Source organism: Bos mutus, chromosome 21, assembly GCF_027580195.1.
Source record: "Bos mutus isolate GX-2022 chromosome 21, NWIPB_WYAK_1.1, whole genome shotgun sequence".
NCBI classification, from domain to species: Eukaryota; Metazoa; Chordata; class Mammalia; order Artiodactyla; family Bovidae; genus Bos; species Bos mutus.
Genome location: NC_091637.1, coordinates 31,686,808 through 31,714,224, shown reverse-complemented (window position 1 = coordinate 31,714,224; position 27,417 = coordinate 31,686,808). Strand labels below are relative to the sequence as shown.

The window sequence follows — 27,417 nt, the reverse complement described above, 5'->3', positions numbered from 1 at the left end:
TAATGGAAAACAAAAGACCTAGTATAGCCAACACAGAACTGAAAATGAACAGAGTTGGAGTACTCACACTAGCTGATTTCAGGACTTAATGTAAGGCTACAATAATCAAGACAATGGTATGGGCAAAAGAGTAGACATATAGAATAATAAAACAGAAAGGAAATAAAAAATAAATCCACACAAGTATCAGATCAGATCAGATCAGATCAGTCACTCAGTCATGTCCGACTCTTTGCGACCCCATGAATCGCAGCACGCCAGGCCTCCCTGTCCATCACCAACTCCCGGAGTTCACTCAGACTCATGTCCATCGAGTCAGTGATGCCATCCAGCCATCTCATCCTCTCTCGTCCCCTTCTCCTCTTGCCCCCAATCCCTCCCAGCATCAGAGTCTTTTCCAATGAGGCAACTCTTTGCATGAGGTGGCCAAAGTACTGGAGTTTCAGCTTTAGCATCATTCCTTCCAAAGAAATCCCAGGGCTGATCTCCTTTAGGATGGACTGGTTGGATCTCCTTGCAGTCCAAGGGACTCTCAAGAGTCTTCTCCAACACCACAGTTCAAAAGCATCAATTCTTCGGCGCTCAGCCTTCTTTACAGTCCAACTCTCACATCCATACATGACCACAGGAAAAACCATAGCCTTGACTAGACAAACCTTTATTGGCAAAGTAATGTCTCTGCTTTTGAATATGCTATCTAGGTTGGTCATAACTTTGCTTCCAAGGAGTAAGCGTCTTTTAATTTCATGACTGCAGTCACCATCTGCAGTGATTTTGGAGCCCAGAAAAATGAAGTCTGACACTGTTTCCACTGTTTCCCCATCTATTTCCCATGAAGTGATGGGACTGGATGCCATGATCTTTGTTTTCTGAATGTTGAGCTTTAAGCCAACTTTTTCACTCTCCACTTTCACCTTCATCAAGAGTCTTTTTAGTTCCTCTTCACTTTCTGCCATAAGGGTGGTGTCACTGCATATCTGAGGTTATTGATATTTCTCCCAGCAATCTTGATTCCAGCTTGTGTTTCTTCCAGTCCAGCGTTTCTTATGATGTACTCTGCATAGTCAACTGATTTTTGCCATGAAAGCAAAGACAACTCAGTGTAGAAAGGATAGTCTCGTCAATAAATGGTGCTGGAACAGTTGGATATCCATATGAAAAAGAAGTGAACTCAGACACAGACCTTACAATTCATACAGTAATTAACTCAGAATGGATCATAGACCTAAATGCAAAATGAAAAACTATAACAGTTATTAAAGAAAATATACGAGAAAATCTGTATGACCTTGGGTTTGGCAGTGTGTTTTAAAACGCATTAGTAATACAATTCATGCAAGAAAAAAGTAGATAAGGGGCATATTTAAAATAGAAAACTGTTCAGTGAAAGACATGAATGAAAAAAATGAAAAGATAAGCCAGTGATGGGGAGAAAGTATTTGCAAAACACTTCCAATAAAGAATTTGTATCCAAAATATATAAAGAAGTCTTAAAACTCAACAGTAAGAAAATAATCAACTTTATTTAAAAATGAGCAAACATTTTGAAGAGATACTTCATCAAAGAAGATATACAGGTGGCAAATAAGCATATAATAAGATGTCCTGCATCATGTCATTAGAGAACTGCAAGTTGCAACAATACTGAGATTTCATTATATATGATATCATATTATTACATATTATTACATTATATATCTGTTAGAATGGTTAAAATCCAAAACACCGGCAAAACCAGATTGTGGCAAGGATGTGGAGCATTAAAAACTTCATTCATTGCTAGTGGGAATGCAAAATGATACAGCTACTTTGGAAAACAGTTTGACAGTTTTTACAAAACTAAGAGTGGCTTACCATCCAAAATCAGCAAGCACACTCCCAGATATTTACCCAACTAATTTGAAAACTTATATCCACCAAACCTGCACACAAACATTTACAGCAGCTTTATTTATAATCTCCCCAAATGGGAAGCAACCAAGATGTCCTTCAGGATGTGAATGGCTAAACACCCATACAATGCAGTGTTATTCAGTGATAGAAAGAATAAAGATATAAGGCCATGAAAAGGCACAGATAAATATTAAATGCATACTGCTCAGTTTAAAAGCTGAAAATGCCACGTACCATGTGAGTTCAGTTATATAGCATTCTGGAAAAAAGTTTAAAAAAAAGAGTGAGTGAAAACATCAGTAGTTGCCAGAAGCCTGGGGGAGCAGGCAGTTGTGGAAAAATGAAGCACAGGGGCTTTTTTAGGGCACTACAACTATTTTGTATGATAGTCTAAGGGTGAATATAAGATATTAAGCATTTGCCAAAATCTGCAGAACTTTACAACAGAAAGAGTGGACCTTAACATATACAAAAATTTTAAAACTCACTTAAAACCTCAAGGATTCCATGATTAAATATAAAATGTGACAAAATTGCAAATAAATGAAACAATATTACTGAAGGGAGTGGAAGAATAAAGTGCTACCCTATGTAACTTTGGAAATGAGTGGAACTTTTAGGACTAAAACACAAAAAGAACTATATACATAAGCACTGTACTTTAGTTGATAAAGTTCTATTACACAGAAGGTGGGATATGGAGTAAGAATTCTGAAACTGATATACATGAGTTGGAAGTCAGGATTCTCACTGTCATAGTATACAGGTAAGTAAGGAGAAAAGGCTAGAACCATCCATGTGGTAATGGATTAGAGCTGGAGACAATATGAGTTCATGTTTAACTTAACATAGATACAGATGGTTACAGATGGTTACAGTCCGTCTAGTCAAGGCTATGGTTTTTCCTGTGGTCATGTATGGATGTGAGAGTTGGACTGTGAAGAAGGCTGAGCGCCGAAGAATTGATGCTTTTGAACTGTGGTGTTGGAGAAGACTCTTGAGAGTCCCTTGGACTGCAAGGAGATCCAACCAGTCCATCCTGAAGGAGATCAGCCCTGGGATTTCTTTGGAAGGAATGATGCTAAAGCTGCAACTCCAGTACTTTGGCCACCTCATGCAAAGAGTTGCCTCATTGGAAAAGACTCTGATGCTGGGAGGGATTGGGGGCAAGAGGAGAAGGGGACGAGAGAGGATGAGATGGCTGGATGGCATCACTGACTCGATGGACATGAGTCTGAGTGAACTCCGGGAGTTGGTGATGGACAGGGAGGCCTGGTGTGCTGCGATTCATGGGGTCGCAAAGAGTCGGACACGACTGAGCGACCGAACTGAACTGAACTGATACAGGCATACCTTGTTTTATTGCAGTTCACAGATATTCCATTTTTTACAAATTGAAGGTTTGTGGCAACCTTGCATAAAGCAAGTCTGTAGGTACCACTTTTCCAACAGTGTTTGCTCATTTTGTGTCTCTGTGTTATTCATACATTATGGTAATTCTTGATGTATTTCAAATCTTAACACCAGAAAAAAGATGATGATTCCCTGAAGGCCTAGATGATGGTTAGCATTTTTTAGCAGTAAAAGTATTTTTTAAAATTAAGGTATGTACATTATTTTTTAGATATGATACTTTTGTGCACTTAATAGAATCAGGGTAGTGTAAGCATAACTTTTAAGTGCATGGCAAACCAAAAAAAAAAAATGGTGACTTTGTTGCAATATTTGTTTTCCTGTAGTGATCTGAAACTAAACCTCAATGTCTCTGAGGTATGCCTGTAGGTATTTGTATATGTATATGTATATAGATAGATGTAGATCTATATCTAATTGCTCTGTCAGCTGAGAGGGCCTAGAAGCAATGAAACCCCAGTAGCACTGACCACACCTAGTGCGCAGACTTTGGTTTCTAATACCATTCTCCATTAAGAGGAATCAGGGCTTTTTGGAGATGTGGTTGATTCTCCCATTGGGGTAGGAAATATACAGGGGGAGTGTAGAGCATGTTGTAGTGGCACAAAAAACAAAAAAAACAAAAACATAACAGCAGGAGTATACCAAAGGGACAAAAGAGCCAACTGCAAGATCTTCCAATGACCAAAGCTGTAACAGTTTGAGCAACAAAATAAAGTAGTATTAGGTTAAAACCCCAAGTGTAAAGCAAATATATCAATGTCTCCATAGCAATATAAGCAAATGGTTAATGTTGACCTTGAAGAAAACTAGACAATCCCCCAAAGAAGAATTCTAAATAATTTGTTTAGCCTTCCCACCCTCAGTGAAGTGGGACGTAACTCCCCTCTGCTTAAGTTGAGCTGCTCATAGTGACTTTTCCCCAAAGAACACAGTATGGAAAGGGTGACATTATAGAGCCCAAACCTGACAAAATGTAATGCCAGGTGATCATGGTTAACATGAACAATGATAAATCATGTTGATAGTAAGTACCCCTGATAGGGTATCATACAAATGACACTTTGGTTTTCCTCTCTCAAATACTTTATCTCAGTCTAACCATGAGAAATCAAGTCACACAGAATATCTGACAAGCGATCTTCAAAACTGTAGAGTTCATTGTAGGAGGTTGAATGGTGATGCTCCTCAAAAGATGTGTCCGTGTCCTAAGCTGCAGAACCTGTGAATGTGATTTTGTTCGGTGAAAGAGTCTTTGCAGATGTATTTAAGTAAGGAATTTGAGATGAGATCATCCCAGATTATCTGGGCAGATTATAAATCAAATGACGTGTCCTAATAAGACACAGAGGAAAAGACACACATAGACCAGAAAATAAAGAGGCAGAGACTTTAAGTGAGTCACCCACAAACTGAGGGATGGCTTTAAGCCACAAGAAGGTAGAAGAGGCATGGAATGATTTTTCCTGAAGGCCTTCAGAGAGTTTGGCCCTGCTGAGACCTTGATTTCAGGATTTATTTAGTTGCTCAGTTGTATCCGACTCTTTTACAAGCCCATGGACTCTACTTCACCAGGCTGTTCTGTCCATGGGATTCTCCAGGCAAGAATACTGGAGTGGGTTGCCACTTAGGGCTTATGGCCTTTAAAACTATAAGAGAACAAATTCCTCTTTTTTTAAGATGTTAAGTTTGTGTTAATTTGTTATAGCAGTCACAGGAAACTAATACAGTCATCAAAGACAAGAAAAGTTTGAGAAGTTGTCACAACCAAGAATAGCCTAAGGAGGCATAACTACTTAAATGTAATATGATGTCTTGGATGGGATCCTGGAACAGAAAATGGATAGCAGGAAAACCGAGAATATCCAAATAAAGTACAGACTTTAGCTAATAATATCCATATTGGTTTGCTAATTTTGACAAGTGTCCCTTAGTAATATAGGGTATTAATAAGGGAAACTGCGTGGAGGACACATGAGAACTCCACTGTCTTCACAACTTCTCTATACATTAAAGCTGTCCTAAAATAAACAATGTATTTAGAAAGAAAGAAAAAGGAAGAGGCAACTTTCCAGGGAATACAATGAACCCAGAATGTTCTACTCCCAGAACAAGTGTTTCCTTACTGTTGTAATTATGTGCTGGGGGAAGTTTGCCTATTAACAGGACTCCTCTATTTCTTAAACAGAGCATGTAGTCAGCCTTGCTATTCAAGGTAGATGAGGCTACTGGGGAAACAGACCTATCCAGCTACAGAGGGAATCGGTGCAAGTCACCCGTTCTAAACAAAGTAGCCCTCTGGCTTTCTTATTGCTGTCCTTTTCTTCCTGAATAATTCAATCTGGGAGTCATGAGACAGGACCTGGGAAGGTAGGTGTTTGTGCTAGGGCTTCTTGAAGAAATGGCTGATTCTAGGGCTACTGTAGAGAAAGAACATAACAAGATATGCTGGACACATCATCCTGTGCCAGAAAGTAAGGAATTGCTCACAGAGTGAGGGGTTGTAACTAAAGGATACAGAGGTCACCTTCAAGTGGCACTTGCTGGCTGGTCTTGAAACACAATGAACATCAAAATAATAATCCTTATCAAATTATAGCCTATTGAATAAAATAGAAATTTGTAGTGATGGAATAAATTAATGGAGAGAAGAAATGGAAATACAGAAATAGAAATACTGAAATACTGTGATTTTTTTATTCCCCCAAAATTGCTGAAAATATTCATTCTCTCTTATGTTGCTAATTCATATGTAATCACAAGTAAACCAACAATACATCTTTGTTCCATATTTGTCTGGTTTAAAATTAGCTGCATAATTTCTAGATAGCTAGAATTTCTGACAGCAGTACAGTTGTTAAACTATTTTAAAATGGCTGAGTTTTCCTAAAAACTTTAAATTGAAAACCTAAAACAATAAAAATAACTGCCTCCTTGGAGACCATGTGTTTAATAGTACCTTAAAATTGTAAACTGTAGTGCTTATGTTCTTTGGATGATTGAAGTACCTGGAATATAGTAGGTTCGATAACTAGTTGCTGTGAAATGAATGTTGAATAATCTAAAAAGATTGGAAAAGACTGGCATTAATTTCTCATTGAGAAAAAAGAAATGTCTTTCCCATATTATTCAGTTCTTATTTTCTACTCAGTGGAGAATTTGGAATGTGATACAAATGAAAGGTACTCATGTTAATCTTGAATTGAAATCACACAGAGGGAAAAAACCTAATCATTAAATAGCAAGATCAATTTCATTTTCTTTGCCACAATTTTTTAAAAATGTAGCATGCAGCATAGCTGCAGTTCTCACTGCCCATTTTAAAAGAGACTTTTAAAATCTATTACCATTTAAAAACCTCTGTTACTAAGTCTATGATGCTGTCAGGGGCTGGTACCAAACTAGAGAGTGATTGACATGGCATATTACCTAGTTTACTTTCTTAGGTCATAGGAGAAATCCTTTCTAGCTCATAGATTTTTTTTTTTACATTGTTATATCCCTGTGGCTGCCAGGAAAATAGAAAATCCTATTTATAGCAGAATTCCTTCTTTGCAACTGGTTTTCTTTTTCCTCAAGTCATCCTCCCCAGCCCAACTCAAAGTCAATATTATGAAAAGATTGGTGTATCTGAGCTTGTAAGATCTGAAATATCTCTGCAGTCAGTCCATCCAGGTAAACAAATACCTTGGTTATAGGAAATGACAGTAATGTCATGTAATAATTTCCTGTAGGAGCTGAAATATAGGAAAATTTTTTCCTATAGGAGCTGAAATATAGGAAAATGTGAAGCAGTATCACTGAGACTTTTGAGGTAAAAATGTAATATATTTCTTCTTTTTTTTCATCCAATCCTCAGATTTCACGTGCCTACAGATTTTAAAGAGTTGCTGAGACATTGCACTAAGAGAATCCCCTGTGAGAAATATTTTCACCTGCTTGACCAGGACTATTGACAAAGTGATTGATTTCCTCCAAGGAGAATGAGCTGTTATGTTAGCTGAAGTGACAAATGCTTTGGGGACATAGCATTCACAGATTTTAGTAACACATTTCCTTTTCTGTGTGGCTAACAGAAGTTTGGAGAAGGCAATGGCACCCCACTCCAGTACTCTTGCCTGGAAAATCCCATGGGCGGAGGAGCCTGGTAGGCTGCAGTCCATGGGGTCGCTAAGAGTCGGACACAACTGAGCAACTTCACTTTCGCTTTTCACCTTCATGCATTGGAGAAGGCAATGGCACCCCACTCCAGTACTCTTGCCTGGAGAATCCCAGGGACGGAGGAGCCTGGTGGGCTGTCGTCTCTGGGGTCATACAGAGTCGGACACGACTGAAGTAACTTAGCAACAGAAGTTTATAAGAGCATACATTTTTTATTGCAGCTTAGAGTGAGTTTGAAATTAGAACTTTTACTTCACTTACCATTTGAAGCAGTGGAAAATGTTGATTTTAAGTGCTTCTGTGAAATATGTGCTTTTTTCCTATGAATGGCAGAAGTACTTCTCCATAACATCCATTAAGTCAGCTACTCCAAAGAGCATCCACATTCTGCGTGTATCCTGAGAATTTTAAGACACAAGTCATACTAGACTCTTCCAAATTCAATTTGATATCCTAACTGGGAATGACAGTGGAACATAGTCTAGACCTTTCAAATCTGCATTTTTTACAGCTGATTACTTCTAATTAAGTCCAATTTTGTCCATTTTAGACTAGGCTGGAATTTTTGTCTTTGGTGTCAGAATTTTTATCTTTGGTGTCAGAATATACTTCTCCAATGGTTGGTCTCCTGGCGCATTCTCTCTACAGCAGTACCTGAGTGAGCAGTACCTGGTACTTATGCCAAAGTTCAATGTGTGTGTGTGTATGTAGGTCCATTCCTCCCTCTCTTCCTCTCTTTCCCTCCCTGCATTCCTTCCTTCCTTCCTTCCTTCTTCTTTTTATATTTTCCTTGTTTCTCAATGGGTCATTTACACTTCCCTCTCCCTATCCTCACCCTCCTTTTAATTTTTTTTATTGTGCTAAAATACATTTAACATAAAATGTACCATCTTAACCATCTTAGGTATACAAGTAACATTAAGTGCATTCGTAATATTGATGAACCATCACCATCACCCAACTCTGTAACTCTTTCCATTTTGTAAAGCTGAGACTCTTTACCCAGTAAATAATAACTCCCCATTCACCTTCCCTCACCCAGCCTCTGTCAACCATCTTTCCATTGCTTTCCAGTTCTATATAACTGGAATACAGTATTTGTCTTTTTGTGACTGGCTTATTTTACTTAGAGGAATCTCTTCAAGATTTACCCATGTTGTAACATGTTGCAGAATACCCTTCCTTTTAAAGAATGAATGCTATTCCATTGTATGTAAATACCTCATTTTATTTATGCATTCACCTGTCAGTGGATGCTTAGGCTGCCTTCTCATTTTCTCTTTTATTAGTAGCGTTGATATGAGTGAGTGTACAAATACCTTCTCAAGACCTTGCTTTCAATTTTTGGGGGTATGTACCCAGAAGAGGAATTGCTGGATAATATTCTATTTTAATTTTTGTGGAACCATACTGTTTTCCACAACAGCTCATATCATTTTAAGTTCCCACCAGTAGTGCCAAGGGTTCCATTTGCTCTACGTCCTCACCAACACTTGTTACTTCCTATTTGTTTTTTCAATAGCAACCATCCTAATGAATGTGAGGTGGTGTCTCATTGTAGTTTTGGTTTATTTTCATTTCCTAAATAAACAGTGGTGTTTAATTTCTCATGTGTGTATTGGCCATTTATATACCTTTGGAAAAATGTATTCAAGTTCTTAGCCCATTTTTGAACCGAGTTGTTTGGTTTTGTTGTTGAATTTTGAGAGTTCTCTATATATTCTGGAGATTAATCCTTTATCAAGTACATGATATGCACATATGCAGGTACTTTCTTCCACTCAGAGGGTTGTCTTTTAACTCTGTGGGTAGTGTTTTGATGCACAAAATTTAAAAATTTTCACAAAGTCCAATTTGTTTATTTTTCCTTTGGTTGCCTGTGCCTTTGTTGTTATATCAAGAAATCACTGCAAGATCCAGCGCTGTGAAACCTCTGCCCTATCTTCTACAAGTTTTATGTTTTTAGGTTTTACATTTAGATCTTTGGTCCATTTTGAGTTAATTTTTGTATACGGTGTTAGATAAGGGTTGAACGTTATTCTTTTGCATGATGGATATCCAGTTTTACCAGCATCATTTGTTGAAAAGACTGTTGCTTCCCCATTGAATAGTCTTGGCACCCTTGTCAAAAATTGTTTAACCATGTATACAAAGGTTTATATTTATTGTGTTCCATTGGTCTTTTTGTCTTTTTTAATGCTAGTGCCATACTAGCATTGTCATAAATTTTAAAACCACGATGTATAAGCTTTGTTCTTCTTTATTCAAGATTGTTTTGGCTCTTCAGAGTCCCTTGAGAACTCATATGAATTTTAGGATGACTTTTTCTATTTCTGCAAAAATATTATTTGAAATATTGATAGAGATTGCACTGAATCTATAGATTGCTTTGGGTAGAATGGACATCTTAACACAACTAACTTTTCCAACCCATTAAGATGGAATGTGTTTCCATTTATTGAGTTATTGCTTATTTTCATTCAGTGATTTTTTTTTTTTTTTTTTTGTAGTTTTCAGTGTACAGGTGTTTCATCTCTTTGGTTAATTCCTATTTTATTCCTTTTGATATTATTGTAAATGGAATTGGTTTTGTTTTTTCTTTTCAGATTGTCCATTGTTAGTTTATAGAAATGCAATTGATTTTTGTGTGTGTGTATGTGTTGCCTTTTATTTCTTTCTCTTGGCTAAATTACTGTTAAGTAGAACTTCCAGTACTGTGTTGAATAGAAGTGGCAAAAGCTGACATCTTTCATTTATTCCTGATCTTAGAGGAAAAACTTTCAGTATTTCACCATTTAGTATGTTGTTCCCTGTGAAGTTTTTTGTATATTGCTTTTGTCATGCTGAGATTAATTTCCTTCTGTTTTTAGTTTGTTGAGTGTTTTTACCAAGAAAGAATGTTGAATTTTGTCACTCCTTTTTCTACATTGATTAAGATCATATGGTTTTTTTCCCCTTCATTCTATTAATGAGCCTCCCACCCCATGGCTCAGCAGGTAAAGAATCCACATCAATCACTTGTCATATGTTGAATGGTTCTTATGTTCTAGGAATAAATCTAACTTGGTCAAGATGTATCATCTGATTAATATGAATTTGGTTTGCTATTTTGTGGAGGATTTTTGTTTCAGTGTTCTTTTAAGAGAGATTGGTTTGCCATTTTCTTTTTTGTAGTGCCTTTGTCTGGCTTTGGTATGGTACTGCTGACTTCATAGATGAAGTTAGGAAGTATTCCCTCTAATTTGATTTTTGGGAAAATTTTGAAAAGGACTAGTATTAGTTCTTATTTAAAAGTTTGGTTGATTTTACTGGTGAAGCCATCAGGCATAAGGCTTTTCTTTGGGGAGAAGTTTTAAATTACTTATTCAATTTCTTTACTGTAGGTCTACTCATTTTTTCTATTTCTTTGTGATTCAGTCTTGGTAGGTTTTATGTTTCTAGGAATTTGTCCATTTCAGGTATGTTATCTAATTTGTTCACAGTACTTTTTTATAATCCCTTTTATTTCTGTAGAATTGGTACTAATGTCCCTACTTCCACCTCCCACCCCATGGCTCAGCAGATAAAGAATCCACCTTCAATGCAGGAGACACAGGAGATGCCGGTTCAATTCCTGGGTCAGGAAGATCCCCTGGAGAAGGAAATGGCAACCCACTCCAGTATTCTTGCCTGGAAAATCCCATGGACAGAGGAGCCTTGTAGGGTACAGTCCATGCAGTCCCAAAGAGTTGGACATGACTGACAACTATCTACAGTGTCCCCGCTTCCGTTTCTGATTTTAGTAATTTGAGTCTTCTCTCTTTTTCCTTTGTTCATCTAGCTAAATGTTTGTCAGTTTTGTTGATCTTTTTAAAGAACTAGCTTTTGGGTTCATTGATTTTTCTTTTTTTCTCTACTTCATTTATCTCTACTCTAACCCTTATTATTTCCTTCCTTCTGCTAGATTTAGTTTTAGTTCTTTTTTTTTAAGTTAAGTTATAAAGTTGTTAATTTGAGATCTTCTATTTTTAAATATAAGCGTTTATAGCTATAAAATTTCCTTGCATTCCATGAGTTTGGATATGTTATGCTTTCATTTTCATTCATCTCTAAGGGTATTCTAATTTTCCATGTGATTTTTTTTTCTTTGATCCATTGGTTGTTGAAGTGTGTGTTGTTTAATTTCCACAAATTTGTGGATTTTCCAGTTTTACTTTTGTTGTTGGTTTTTAACTTCATTTGTGGCCTAAAGTATGGTCTCTTCTGGAAAATGTCCAATATACACTTGAGAAGAATCTGTATGTATATTCTGTTATTGTTGGTTAGAGCATTTGGTATTTGTCTGTGAGATGTAGTTGGTTTATTGTGTTAAATCTTCTATTTCCTTACTTACCTTCTGTCTGGTTGCTCCTGTCCATTATTATGAGTGGGATATTGAAATTTCCAACTATTATTATGTAATGTCTATTTCACCTTTGAATTTTGTCATTTTTTTCTTCATATATTTTGATAGTCCATCAACAGGTGTTTAACATTCATAATTTGTATCTTTCCACTGTATCGAACCTTTTATTAAATATAATATGCTCTTTTTTAAGAGAAAATAGTATTTTAAAAAGCAATGAATCTTTAAGTTAATATACTTCTTCCTCCATCTGTAAAGTTAGATATTTTAAATAGTTCCTCATTCTAAATGTATCACTTATAACTCTTATTTGTACAAACATTGACAAATAATTTATTGTTTATATCAAGTACTTCAAAATTCTTATTGGAGAAGTATTCACTGTTGAAGTTTTAGCTGATAAAGGTATTTTTGCAGATAAAAGAGGAAGAAAAACATTGTGTTTCTCCCTGTTTAAAAATAAGAATCAAAGTTGTTGAAACTGGGTGAATGTAGCTGTAAAACATAAGCTCATTCTCACTGTTTTAACATTTTGCTTTCTTTTTAAAATAGATGTTCCTCCTGTAGACATAACTGTACAGTAAGAAGTCTGACCCACTGTTGGAGTTTTTCAGTTCTGTTTATGACCTAATGATGCTTCATGCAGTGCTGTGCTGGAATTTAGTGGCCTACAATCTTGATGAAGTTTTTTTTTTTTGTATTAAGATGAGTCAGTTTTCAGCATTAAATAATTCCGTGTTAACGTACACAGAGAATAGTTTCTGCTTAAATGAATCAGGAAATGGTAAGCCTTTAATAATAAGCTTAAGGTATTTGAATGTCTGAAAAGTGAGAGTTAATTAAACAGACTTGACAGAAGATTATATTTTTCTTCAAAGCAGCTGTTGTCTCCAAATCCAATAAAAGTGAAGATGCAACAGTTCTTACTATAATATTCCAAAGAGACTTTATTGACTTAGAACTGTCGTTTTTCTCTTCTTCAAAACTGACCACTGTTTTTTTGTTATGTTTATGCAATGCTTATTATAATGTAATGTTCTTTTATATGAGGAAATATACAGCTTAATAAAAACCTGGAAAACAGGCCATTGAGGTTATAATTTATTAGAAATAGTTCTCACCACCAATGTTGCCTGTGTGTATGAGCTATAAGGTCACCTTGAGGGGTATTCTTTATAAGCTCAATCAGGGTTATTAAAGCCAGAGGAAAATTAATATTCAGTGCTTCTACTGTTTTATGTCTCACTTGACTTAACTTAGAAGTGCTTTAGGACCTTGGCCTACTTTAGTACTATTCATTTGTTGGTAGTAATTATTAATTGATGCATTGGGATTTGATGTCATCTGTTCTTGTTAACTAGTTTATTTTGTTTTTCATATCCTGCTTTGTGTGTATTATAGAATTGCATTGAGACACCAATTTTATTTTTATAAAGCCTTCTTCCTTTAATAGGTATAAATGTAAAGTACAGTTATTAGTTTACTTCCCTATAGTCATGAAAGAAGCAGGGCCAAGTCCAGAATCTCATCTACCCTTGGACTAATGCCCAGTATCCATACTAGATATTGATAGTGTTTAATTTTTAATCGATACTATTGGTGTGCTGGATGGTGTATCACACTGCATGTATTACATAAGAATTGTAAGTTTCCTCTCAAAACTTAACAGAACCACTTTTATAATGCATATGTTTATAGAGTTTTATGTATTTTAGTATACATTCATATTATTTATATTTACTTTGTCCTCAAAACAGCCCTGGGAAATAAACATTATTATTTAGGTAAGCTGAGGTTCATCATGATTGAATGTTTTGCTTGTACAGGAATTCAGTTCTCTTCTTGACTCCTTGTTAATCCTCTATTTGGTTCTCTATGGAGAAAGCAATAATTATAAAATATTTCATGATTATAGATGTCAAGCTGCTATAATACTAATAATCCCTTTTTGGTATAGCACGGGTTATTTTTAGAACACTTTAATTATATTACTTAACAAAAAAAGAAAATTAGGAAAGCAGAGTTTGTGTTATGATACTTGCCACTGTTTCCTTTATTAGACTCATTCGTTCATTAAATACAAAGAACCTATCTCTGTGCCAGGTACTGGATTGGTTGCTAAAGTACAAAAATAGTCTCTACCCTCAAGGAGATCAGGATATTAAGACACTGTTGGATGACCCACCAGCCATGGAGAACGCGATATTCTCACATGGTAAATGTGATGCTGAGGGCACTGAAAAAAGCCTTTGTTTTTCCTATTAAAGAGGTAGCAGTGTGACTGACACTGTCCTTTTTCTTGCCTTGAATGCAGAAGTAATACCTACATGTACAGCAAACAACTTTGAAGCAACAAATCAACACAATTAATGGAGCAAAAGGAAAGAGCCTTGGTCTTTTTTTTTAATTTTTATTTTATATTGGGGTATAGTTAGTTTATAATCCACAATATATATTTTTAAAAACCATTATACAACTTAATAGAAAAGCAAACAAACAACCCAATCAGAAAATGGGGAGATCTGATTAGACATTTTTCCAAAAGAGATATTTGAATGGCCAAGTACAGGAAAAGGTGCTCACTAATCGTCAGGGAACTGCAAACCAAAACCATAGTAAAACATCACCCACACCTGTTAGCCATTACCAAAAACCAAGAAACGGCAAGTGTTGGCAAGAACATGGAGAAAAGGCATCCATTACGCACTGCTGGAGGAAATTTCAAGTAGGTAGTTATTATGGAAAACAGCATGGCAATTCCTCAAAAAATTAAATCTAAAATTATCATATAACCCAGCAGTTCCACTTCTTGGTGTTTATCCAAGGGAAACAAAATCACTATTTTGAAAATATATCTGCATCCCAATGTTCAATGCAGCATCACTTACAACAGCCAAGATTGTTGTAATGGAGACAAGAGATGAAGAGTTTTTTGTTTTTTTTTTAAGTGACATGTATACAATTAAATATTATTCAATAACGGAAAGAAGGAAATCCTGTCATTTGTAACAATATGAATGGATCTTCAGGGTATTATACTAAGTGAAGTCAGACAAAGACAAATACCAATACTGTATGATATCACGTACATGTGAAATCTGAAAAAAAAAAAAAAGATGAAACCAAAGCCGTAGGTACAGAGAGGAGATTGATGGTAGCCAGAGGCAGTGGGTAAAATGTGTAAAGGAAGTCAAAAGCTACAAATTTCCAATTATAAATAACTCATGGGGATGTAATATACAGAATGATGATTATAGTTCAGATCAGATCAGATCAGTCGCTCAGTTGTGTCCGACTCTTTGCGACCCCATGAATCGCAGCACGCCAGGCCTCCCTGTCCATCACCAGCTCCCGGAGTTCACTCAGACTCACGTCCATCGAGTCAGTGATGCCATCCAGCCATCTCATCCTCTCTCGTCCCCTTCTCCTCCTGCCCCCAATCCCTCCCAGCATCAGAGTCTTTTCCAATGAGTCAGCTCTTCACGTGAGGTGGCCAAAGTACTGGAGTTTCAGCTTTAGCATCATTCCTTCCAAAGAAATCCCAGGGCTGATCTCCTTCAGAATGGACTGGTTGGATCTCCTTACAGTCCAAGGGACTCTCAAGAGTCTTCTCCAACACCACGGTTCAAAAGCATCAATTCTTCGATGCTCAGCCTTCTTCACAGTCCAACTCTCACATGCATACATGACCACAGGAAAAACCATAGCCTTGACTAGACGAACCTTTGTTGGCAAAGTAATGTCTCTGCTTTTGAATATGCTATCTAGGTTGGTCATAACTTTCCTTCCAAGGAGTAAGCGTCTTTTAATTTCATGGCTGCAGTCAGCATCTGTAGTGATTTTGGAGCCCAGAAAAATGAAGTCTGACACTGTTTCCACTGTTTCCCCATCTATTTCCCATGAAGTGATGGGACCGGATGCCATGATCTTCGTTTTCTGAATGTTGAGCTTTAAGCCAACTTTTTCACTCTCCTCTTTCACTTTCATCAAGAGGCTTTTGAGTTCCTCTTCACTTTCTGCCATAAAGGTGGTGTCATCTGCATATCTGAGGTTATTGATATTTCTCCCGGCAATCTTGATTCCAGCTTGTGTTTCTTCCAGTCCAGCGTTTATCATGATGTACTCTGCATAGAAGTTAAATAAACAGGGTGACAATATACAGCCTTGACGTACTCCTTTTCCTATTTGGAACCAGTCTGTTGTTCCATGTCCAGTTCTAACTGTTGCTTCCTGACCTGCATACAAATTTCTCAAGAGGCAGATCAGGTGGTCTGGTATTCCCAGCTCTTTCAGAATTTTCCACAGTTTATTGTGATCCACACAGTCAAAGGCTTTGGCATAGTCAATAAAGCAGAAATAGATGTTTTTCTGGAACTCTCTTGCTTTTTCCATGATCCAGCGGATGTTGGCAATTTGATCTCTGGTTCCTCTGCCTTAATATTACTCAATTTGAAAGTTGCTAAGAGATTTTTTTCAACCAGTTGTCTTTTATTGGGTGTTAATTCTCTATTAGTCTATGAAAGGATTCAGGGTGCCCGGCAGGTATCATGGTCAGGTATGCTGAGTGTGCCTTCTTCGGTGGTATTCTCTTGGCTGCTCTTGTTTAAGAGCCTTGTAAGAACAGCCACAGTTGAAAAGCACGTAAGCTGCCAGCACCATAGAAAGGCCAGTGACACTCCCATTCTTCATGTTGAAATACTCGTTGTAATACTGGTAATAACCTCCTTGCAATATTCCAGCAATGCCTTTAGGGATAAAATCTCACATTAGTATCCAGCTTGGCAGCTCCCTTAATTTGACATCTAGGAGTTTCTTCTCCTTTAGTGGTACAGCTGATGCCATCTTGGAGTCCTGGCTGTCTGCTCCAGTAGGAACTCTTCCCTGTTGAGCAAGGTTTAAGGCACACACAACAAAAGGCCTTTCCACATTCTTCATAGGCTTTCTCACCACTGTGAAGTCTCTGATGCAGAAAAGGAGATGAATGTTTTCCAGATACAAATGTTTTTCTGTCACTGATTATTTTGTAACTTGAATCTAAATCTGTATTCCAGCTTCTTGTTTCTTCCCCCACAACCATCCAGGGGTCTTTTCCTTGCTCCAATAACACAATTATGTCTGGTTTAGAAATGAAATGGCCCAGTGAGGCCAAGTTACTATAGTTCTCCATCATCCCATCGTGGTATGGTTTCTTCTGAAGAGGGTCAAATTCCTACTCATCAAGAAAGAACTGTGTAACCAACATCCCTAAATGTTATTGGCCCACAGGCCATGGTTTTAGATCTACAAGAGCTGATCAGTCCTCAGAATTCCTTTACCAGAAAAAAAACAGAGTCCAGAAAACCTGGACTGTCCCTCATAGACTCAGGCTGCCTCTGACACAGTTGTTTCCATGGCAACCTACTTATTTCTTGCTTAGATGAATGCTACTCACAAGCCATTGGCAGCAAGGAGCAGGAAAAAACCTGAAGTGAAAGTCACCTGTTCCAGCGTAGGAAGTGCCATCTCAGAGCCTTGGTCTTTGATGAACATCTTGAGCCTCTGTACCAACCCTTGACTACCTATCTCTAAACTTCTTACGTGGGGGAAAAAAATCAATGCCCTATTTGTTTAAGTCACACATAAGTCAAGTTTTCAATTGTTCAGTCCCTAAGTCATGTTCAACTCTTTGCGATCCCATAGATGGTGGCATGCCAGGCTCCTCTGTCCTTCACTATCTCCTGCTCAGGTTCATGCCCATTGAGTTGGTGATGCATCACATCCTCTGCTGCCGCTTCTCCTCCTGCCCTCAGTCTTTCCCAGCATCATGGTCTTTTCCAGTGAGTCAGCTCTTCATATCAGGTGGCCAAAGGATTGGAGCTTCAGCTTCAGAATTGTCCTTCCAGTGAATATTCAGCATTGATTTCCTTTAGGATTAACTGGTTTGATCTCTTTGCAGAGCAAGGGACTCTCAAGAATCTTCTCTAGCCCCACAGTTCGAAAGCATCAATTCTTTGGCACTCAGCCTTCTTTATGGTCCAACTCTCACATCTTTACATGACTACTGGAAAAACCATAACTTTGAATATATGGACCTTTGTCAGCAGTGATGTCTCTGGTTTTTAATATGCTATCTAGGTTTGTCATAGCTTTCTGTCCAAGGAGCAAGTGTCTTTTAATTTCTATTCACTTACAAATTCACTCCTTCCCTCCCTCCCTTTCCTTTTCTTCTCTCCCTCTCCCCTCCTCCTCTCCGTAACCCTCACATTTTTTTTTTTAACTTTCCTTTAATGGATGTTTAACACGTACACAGTACACAGTGATACAATGAATTCCCATCACCACCCAACCGTAATAGTCGTCAATATTTGACTAATCTTGTAAATTCTCACACTTTCTCTGTTAATAATTAGAACTTAAGGAATTCTGTAACAAAAGTATGTGAAAATACTGTGGAAGCACAGACAAGACTAACTAACTTGCCCTGAGGTGGAGGGAGAGGCTTATCAGGAGAGACTTCACATAGGAAGTAACATCAGCATAAAACTTAAGGGCAAGAAGAAAATGGAAGAAAGAAGATTGCTTAAAAAAATTTATAAAGGGCCTTTATGATACAGTCAAATAATGGGAAATAAATTGGTGTGGCTAGAATATAGTTTATTAGAGAAGAGTGTCAGTACGTGAGTCTAAAAAGATGATTTGGTGCCAAGTCATAAAACAACATACATACCATACCAAGAATTCTCAAGCTCATCTTACAGGTACCAGGAAATGAAGAGTGTAATTAGGTTTGGAAAAATAACACTGACAGTAATATCACCTGTGATTCTGGGGTAGAAAATAGAGGAGACAGTAAACTTTACCAATGGTCCAAGTGATAGAAAGGGCTTCCCTGGTGACTCAGACAGTAAAGAATCCATCTGCAGTGGGGAAGCCCTGGGTTCGATCCCTAGGTTGGGAAGACTCCCTGGAGGAAGGTATGGGAACCCACTCCAGTATTCTTCCTTGGAGAATCCCATGGACAGAAGAGCCTGGCAGGCTGCAGACCATGGGGTCACACAGAGTCGGACACAACTGAGCAACTAAACACAACAAATGATAGAAAGGCATTTAGTGATAATTGTAGTGGACTTGGGCAGGGGAGATAACTTTATAAGGTATTTCAGAGGAAGAATTAACATTATTTGGTCCCTGGATAAGACATGGAAAAGAGAGTCAAAGTCATCATGACTTGAGGAGATAAGATGGTGCCATTATTGGAGAAGTAATATAGCAAAAGACAGGATTAAGCAAAGTGCAGAAGATGAGGTTGGTCTTTGAAGTCTGAAGTGCTGATAGAACATTCATTATCCAGGGGTCCCAAAGGAAATATAGGCCTGAACCTTAGGAAAGTTTCAAACCAGAGAGTCCCATAACTTGTCTTTTCTGCTACATATTGCATTTGTCACATGTTCATTTGTGTGTATGTTTACACACACATATATGTGGATATATATTCACATTTGATCCTCATTATTCATGGATTCCATCTTTGCAAATTCATCTACTTGCTCAGATTTATTTAAACTCCCAAATCAATATTTGTGCTGCCTTCACAACCATTTGCAAACATAGGCAGAGTGACAAAAAAATTGAAATGCCTGATGTTTACATTCTCAGCTGAGGTTGACATCTTGCCCTCTTGTTTCAACTCTCATACTATAAAGAAGCATCTTTTTTGCCATCTCCTTCGTGCCATGTTTTTCACATTTTTAATGCTTTCTTGGTAGGTGATTTCACTGATTAACTTGGCCTCTGGGTTTTGTGTGGAAGTACTGTGTAGTGTGCCTAAGCACAAGAAAGTTGTGATGTTACTAATGGTGAAAATATGTGTGTTAGATAAGCTTTGTTCAGTCATGAGCTATACTCTTGGCCGTGAGCTCGATTTTAATGAATCAACAGTATAAAGTAAAGTATCTCTAAACAAGTACACATTAAAAGAAGTTACATATTGATGGGTTGATAAAATGTTGTAAGCAGAGGCTTGTAGAAACTTAACCCTGTTTTCCATTCCTAGAAGCGATGAAAGTACAGCATTCACCAGTTCAGTGTTCGCAAAAACTTTATAGAACATAACTACTGCACATAGCAAGAATCAACTGTCTGGGTGTAAATCTGCTACTCTTTTATGAATAATCCTTGCATGTGTACAGTTCAGATATTAGTCCCAATTTGTGCTTGAGATTATGATCCCAAGAAATATGTATCTCTCTTTTCCTGTTAAAAAAATAAATCCGTATCAGACAAAAACAGTTTGCTTTTGTAGATGGATGATTCCATATTCCCTCAGCCAGTAGGTTTTTCATAAAATGGAATATTGCCGAAACATAGGTGACATTGACTGACAGAATCTAAATGATCCTCTACAGCACACTTGGGCATAACATGTTTGTCAACATCATACTGGTAGGCTGCCAGTTTCTTTTATAGTGATGCTTTCTCTTTAGCAAACCAGCAACATTTTCAGTCCCTATTCTCTTAGAGAAATTTATTTTTACAGTGGTAGCCATGTGTGTGGGGATTTCATAATCCAAGACTAGTGTTTGTGCATTCATATCTGTCAATTTGCTTAAATACAACAGCCCAAAAGAATTTTTTAACCTTTCATTCATGAATGTTAGTTCATATCAGTAGGGGTGTTTTAAAATGACAGGTATGATGTGAGAGTGAGAATCATCCATATCTTCTGATATAACATCAGCGTTATGTTGCAAATTCACATTCACCTTTGTGTCTCTCTTTTTAAATTGTTTGCAAAGCTGAAAGCAGGGAATTCGCATTTACAGTCAAGGACAAGAAAACATACAACTCCATGCAAATGAATTTTAAGCTCCCAAATACTTCTGTGCTTGTTTACATAAATCTGTTTTCTAATCACCTTTCCTCTTGGTATAGAAGATGTGCCTGGGGTTGTTATTACCTTATACAGATATACTGTCAAGTATATAAAGTAACCAATCAGATGTCCACTTCGAGATGCTTCAGTTTAGGGTGGCTGGTTTACTTGTTCTATTTATTCTTCTAATGTGATCCTCTTCTGACTGTTGTGTGGTTTTTCTAGTTATTGTATTAGGATGAGTCTACCTGTTTTTACTGCAAGCAGTAGCTTTTGTGTCTTGAAGTACAGTTCAGAAATAATAGCATTTCTTTCTCTTCTTATTCTTGGTAGATAACCTTAGTTTTTATTCTTCATATGAGTCTACCTCATGAATCTGTTCTTCTTCTGTATTATAACTAGTGTATTTAAGTTTCAGGATTGATATTCTTGAATTCTGCATTCAGAAAGCAGGGTATTTACAGTTGAATTCCTCTGTGAATTGATGTTGAGCTTTCTATATTTTCATTTTCCACTGCTGATTTGGAGCAACCTAGTGTTCCAATATTAATGATTATTTAAGGAGATTGACTAGGCCTTGAACTAACTGAAAGAAAGTCTCTGTTACCTTGTTCCAATTTCAGTGAACTATTGTACTATATAGAGATATGTTATAATTTCAGGGTTTTATGTAGCGTTCTTCAGTACATGGTAACCAAATGGGAATACCTTCTCAGACTTACAAAAATGCAAGAGATTAACTAAAAGATGAAAATATCTTTCTCAATATCTCCCTAATTGAAGTACAGGATAGTATCTATAAATGGCAATTAAATCATATAGTTCCAGAGAAAACTGTTTAAAAATATTTGGTGATTTATTGGTTGTGTCTCTAAATCATTTTATATTGATGGCTACATTCGTGAGTTTGTATTAGCTGTTTATTATCCTCCAGTCTTTTCTTACATGTGTCTCCTTTAATGTGTCCATCTCCATCTCTGTTTTACTCACTCAAATACTTTAATTTTTTTTCTTCAACAATCTGTGAACAGTCTCTCCTCGTATCCCCAGAACAAGCCTTTTTTCTAAAGAAGTACTGAAATAGATCTAGTTGCCCTTCTCACTGGCTTTGTATGTATAAATTATTTGCTGTTTGTTGTTAGTTTGCTTAGTTTCAGTTCCGTTTAACAAAAATCTCCCGAGTGCTTGTTGTGATGATGTGTGAGCTTAGTGGGGTAGGAAAATGTACTCTGGAGGCTTCCCAGAGGAGGTGATCCTGGACCTGAATCTGGAAGAACAAGTAAGAATTTCCTATTCGTGTAAGGAGCGTAAGTTTATATTGGCTAAGAGAACAGCATGAAGTTTGACAAGTAGTTCAGCATGGCTGTAGTGTGATGAAGTGGGAGATAGGAAATGAAGATGAAGAGATAGGCTTGAGCCAGGTCATGGAGGGCTTTATGCGTCATACGTGGGCATTTGTTTTGTGGGTGAACTTGGACTTTATCCTTATCCTGTGAATAATAGCTTTTGAAGAGTTTGACAGGCGTGGCAGGACTTTCATTTTAGAGTGATCGTTTTGATGGGAATATGGTAAATGAGTTTGAGGTAGGGTAAGAGTGCATGCATAGAGGAGAGTACACCAGATAGATTACTGATGCAGTCATATTGAGAGACAATGCCCTGGATTTGGATACCATTAATAGAGGTGAAGTTGAGGACATAGACATGAAAAGTGTTTAGAGTAGAAATGAATCAGACATTTAAAGTAGTTGGTGAAATGTAAGATTACTGTCAGACTTTGATTTGAGTGTCTAAGTGGTTGTGGTGCTGTTAATAACCATAGCAGGGAATTTAAAGAAGGAATAGATGTTAGGAAAAGTTTTTGATGTATTGTACCTATGGTACTTTCAAGTGGAAGCATATAGAAAGCAGAATATAGGCATCAGATGCTCAGATGAAGGGTTAGGATTAGAGATATTCATCTGGGGATCCTTTCAGTCCCGGCTGAAGCACAGAGAATGTGGGTAGATATGAAGTAGGCAAAAAGCTGAGCCCTAAAGGGAAAGGAATGGAGAAGAAAATGGCAACCCACTCCAGTATTTCTGCCTGGAAAATCCCATGGACAGAGGGGCCTGGCGGGCTACAATCCAAAGGGTGGCAAAGAGTCAGAAAGACTGAGCAGCTAAACAAGAAAGGGAAAAGAAAAAGAGGAACCCAAGGCAGAAACTGAGCAGGAAAAACTCTGTGTCTTCGCTTGAAAAGAGAACACAGGACAGCTTTATCCTTTTGTATCCTTGGTAAAACCTTGAATAATATAGATACTTTGTAAATGTTTGCTAGTTATTTTATTTAGCTGGAAAGCATCTCATTTACTTTGAGATTTTATTTTATCTTTTATCCAATTCCATGACTTGACAAGAAATATTTTAAAATTCATATCATTTCATGAGCACCTACTGTGTACCTTGCTTCTGCTCCTGTGCTGTGCTCAGTCATATCCAACTCTTTGCGACCCCGTGGACTGTAGCCCAACTATAATGCCAGACTCCTCTATCCATGGGATTTTTCAGGTAAGAATACTGGAGTAGGTTGTCATTTCCTCCTCCAGGGGATATACCTAGGCACTGTGTTAAGTATTTAATGCATGTTATTGGATTTTATCCTTCAAATAATCCTACAAGGGTAGGTTTTATTATTTTTCCATTTTGTTTTGAAGAACCTGAGAATAAGAAAGATTTAGTGCCTTTGTCAACTTTTTCACGTATCATCTAACTCCAGATTTCATTTTTTTAACCATCAATGATGATCTATTATGTGTTTAGGCCAAAAGATCATTTGAAAGTCTCCTATTCTGGTTCCATTGTGATAATTATTCTGACCCAAAGGCACTGATTTATACTAAATTCTGCCTTGTCAGTCTTATGTAGATTAGTATGGTAGTTGGACATGTCTTTGTTCCTGAGTGCAATACGGCTTTACCTAATTCTTTTTATCTTTCTGGGGCACTATTTCTTCATTAGTATTAGCAGTTTGCATTAGATGACTGCTAAATTGCTTAAGGTTGTAAAATCCTTTAAGTCCATTATTTTGAAAAATTTAAAAACAGAGGTTGCTTAACATCTACTAACAGATTTTAGAACTCTATAGGATAATTACTGGGTTTCATGACTCAACTAAAATTAAATGTAAAATATGATGCATGTATGTGCCTTTTTCTGGGCATGCAATTCGTAGCTTTCATCAGATTCTCATAGTTGTGTATAATACCTCACCATTCACCCTTCACGCAAAAGATTAAGACATATAGCTCTAGAAGCATCTGTGCATACTGCTTTGTGCAATCCTATCCTGACTAGTTAAGTCCTCTTTAACAAAGTATTGTTATTCATTGAAAGTAATGTTTGAGGTAGGGTTACTTTTTTAAGGGCTTCCCAAGTGGCTCAGACAGTAAGGAACTGCCCACAGTATGAGAGACTTGGGATTTTTCTTAAGGCTATTTAAACCTATAGTATTTTCTAAAGTAAAACACCTCTTGGATATTTTATCTATTAAAAAAAGTCCATTAAATAGAATGAGTATTGTGGTAAGTACTGCCTTACGGTAAATTTTAAAATGCTCAATTTTAAAGTATGAGTCAAATGACCTTCACTAACACACATTTCCCAAGTCGCATCATCCTGTAGGAAAAGAATACTTGAGGCCCATTCCTAAGGAAAGAAAAGGAAGCAATGACATAATGCCTAGAGTTCGTGCCAGTTAAATTGGGTTTGTACTTTTTCTTTTCTTAATGTAACACGTTTATTCTGATCTTGAGTCTCTCTCTCTCTTTCTTTTCAGTCTCTTGCTTTATTCTAGCAGCAGATTTTATAATTGTAAACTCTGCCTTGGTGTGGAAGAGACAGAGATTAATAAGACATGCCCCTTTCTAGGTATTTGTCATATCTGTGAATATGAACAACAGAATGATAAAAAGCTAGATAAAAGTCACATTTCCAGATAAGAAGCTTGAGAGGTCTGGTAAATTGCTCAAGGTAAAAAGCTAGTATGTAGTCAGACTGGAATTCAAATTCAGATTTGTTGACTCCAAACCCCATTTGCCTTCCATTTTGTCACACTGCTCCTCATTTTATTTAGGTTTGGTTATACAACTGCTTGTAACTGAAGTGGAGGGATCAGGGCCCCATATATTTAATTTAATAAATATTTCTGATAAAGTAAAAGGAGAGGAAACATTCTCTATTCCCCTAAAGTTTAGGAAATTAGAGAAGGAAAATAATATTTGTACAGCACTTAGTATGTGCCAGGTACTGATATAGGGTCTTAACATGAGCTAGATCAGTTAACATGAGCTATTTCAGAATAGCCAGGTGACATACTTGGTACTATCACTGTTTTAAAGAAAAAGGAAGAGGCCAAAGCTCAGAGAAATAAATTGCCCTGAATCACGTAGCTAGTAAGTAACAAAAGCAGAATTTAAACTCTTTATAGTGAAAGGTTAGATAGGGTTTACATCATACCTATTGACTTAAAATTGAATGTCACACAAATCAAGTGAATAGCTGGACAGTTTGATCTAAGCTCCTTTTGCGATTTGTGTCATTTGTCAGTTCAGTTCAGTTCAGTTCAGTTCAGTCACTCAGTCATGTCCGACTCTTTGCACCCCACGAACTGCAGCACTCCGGGCTTCCCTGTCCGTCACCAGTTTCTGGAGCTTGCTCAAACTCATGTCCATCGAGTCAGTGATGCCATCCAACAATCTCATCCTCTGTCATCCCCTTCTCCTGCCTTTAATCTTTCCCAGCATCAGGGTCTTTTCTAATGAGTCAGCTCTTTGCATCAGGTGGCCAAAGTATTAGAGGTTCAGCTTCAGCATCAGTCCTTCCAATGAATATTCAGGACTGATTTCCTTTAGGATGGACTGGTTGTATCTCCTTGAGAGTCCAAGGACTCTCAAGAGTCTTCTCCAACACCACAATTTAAAAGCATCAATTCTTCAGTGCTCAACTTTCTTTATCGTCTAGCGCTCACATCCACACATGACTACTGCAAAAACTATAGCTTTGACTATATAGACCTTTGTCGGCAAAGTAATGTCTCTGAGGCTTTTTAACATGTTGTCTAGGTTGGTCATAGCTTTTCTTCCAAGGAGCAAGCGTCTTTTAATTTCATGGCTACACTCACCATCTGCAGTGATTTTGGAGCCCAAGAAAATAAAGTCTCTCACTGTTTCCATTGTTTCCCCATCTCTTTGCTGTGAACTGATGGGAATGGATGCCATGATCTTCGTTTGTTGAATGTTGAGTTTTAAGCCAGGTTTTTCACTCTCCTCTCACTTTCTTCAAGAGGCTCTTTAGTTCCTCTTCGCTTTCTCCCATGAGTGGTGTCATCTGCATATCTGAGGTTATTGAAACTTCTCCTGGCAAAATAAAAAAGTGTCATTTGTAAACATTCTTAATTGGACTGTTAACAGTTAAGTCATCTTCACCAAAGTAATATTTACATTTTCTTAATAAGCTTTCCATTTTAGCTTTCCATTCCAGTTTGTAAAGGTAATTGTCTAAACTGTGGTGAAGACAGTTTAAATTCACAAAACAGTGAACGGCATCACATGATAGAAGGGATTTTGAGGTAAGAGTCTGATCTGTGTCCTTCCTGCTCCCAAATTTCCTACTGACTTGTGTTATCTACCAGTCTCTTAGTCTACTTTTGGACTCGTTCTGTGAGATGAGAGGGTTGAGTTAATTGTTCCTTAAGTCTCTTACAACTATGAAATTATCCCAAGAGTAAATAGATTTTTTAATGTGTTTCATATGTAAATATCAATGCATTTTTAGAGATGAGACGTCTTTAGAGATCATCGAACTGAATCCTCCCATATGATAGATACAGAAACTGAGAACCTTACGTTTGTATGACACTTTAAACATCCAAAACTTTCACCTAGCTTAATCTCATACAAGCTTCACCACAATCTTGTATCATTATTGTACAAAAGAGCAATTGAATTGGTCTAGGGTCACGTAGCTGACAGAGAAGGCAATGGCACCCCACTCCAGTACTCTTGCCTGGAAAATCCCATGGATGGAGGAGCCTGGTAGGCCGCAGTCCATGGTGTAGCTAAGAGTCGGACACGACTGAATGACTGACTTCACTTTCACTTTTCACTTTCATGCATTGGAGAAGGAAATGGCAACCCCCCACTCCAGTGTTCTTGCCTGGAGAAACCCAGGGACGGGGGAGCCTGGTGGGCTGCCGTCTATGGGGTCTCACAGAGTCGGACACGACTGAAGCGACTTAGCAGTGGCAGCAGCAGCATGGCAGAACGAACACACATTGTAAAGCAATTATCCTCCAATTAAAAACAAATGTAAAAAATAGTAAAAAATGTCATATTGATGGAATTATATGATATACAACCTTTGAGACTGGCTATTTTCACTTAGCATGACGCCCTTGAGATACACCCAGTTATACTGTGTTCATTCGTTTTTATTGCTGATTTAGTATTTCATAGTATTGATGTACCACAATTTGTTTAACCATCCATTGTAGGACATTTTAGTTGCTTCCAGTTTGAGTCTGTTGCTAATTAAGGTAATTATTGATATGTTAGGACCTAAATCTGACATTTAAGTTTTTGTATTGTTTGTTTCTTCTTTTCCATTTTTCTTTTCTTTTTCCTGTTTTTGTGTGCATTACTTGAATACTTTTTAGAATGCCATGTTGACCCACTGTA

The 27,417-nt window shown here is 37.3% G+C and overlaps 1 protein-coding gene and 1 pseudogene across 6 annotated transcripts in view; one reads left to right on the top strand and one right to left on the bottom strand.

The window, feature by feature from the left end:
• PEAK1 (pseudopodium enriched atypical kinase 1) overlaps nt 1–27,417 on the top strand; it is a 317,398-nt gene that overhangs the window by 119,923 nt on the left and 170,058 nt on the right. The gene's annotated exons all lie outside the window — the stretch shown is intronic.
• Nucleotides 16,115–17,102, bottom strand: LOC138984390 (ATP synthase subunit f, mitochondrial pseudogene; annotated as a pseudogene).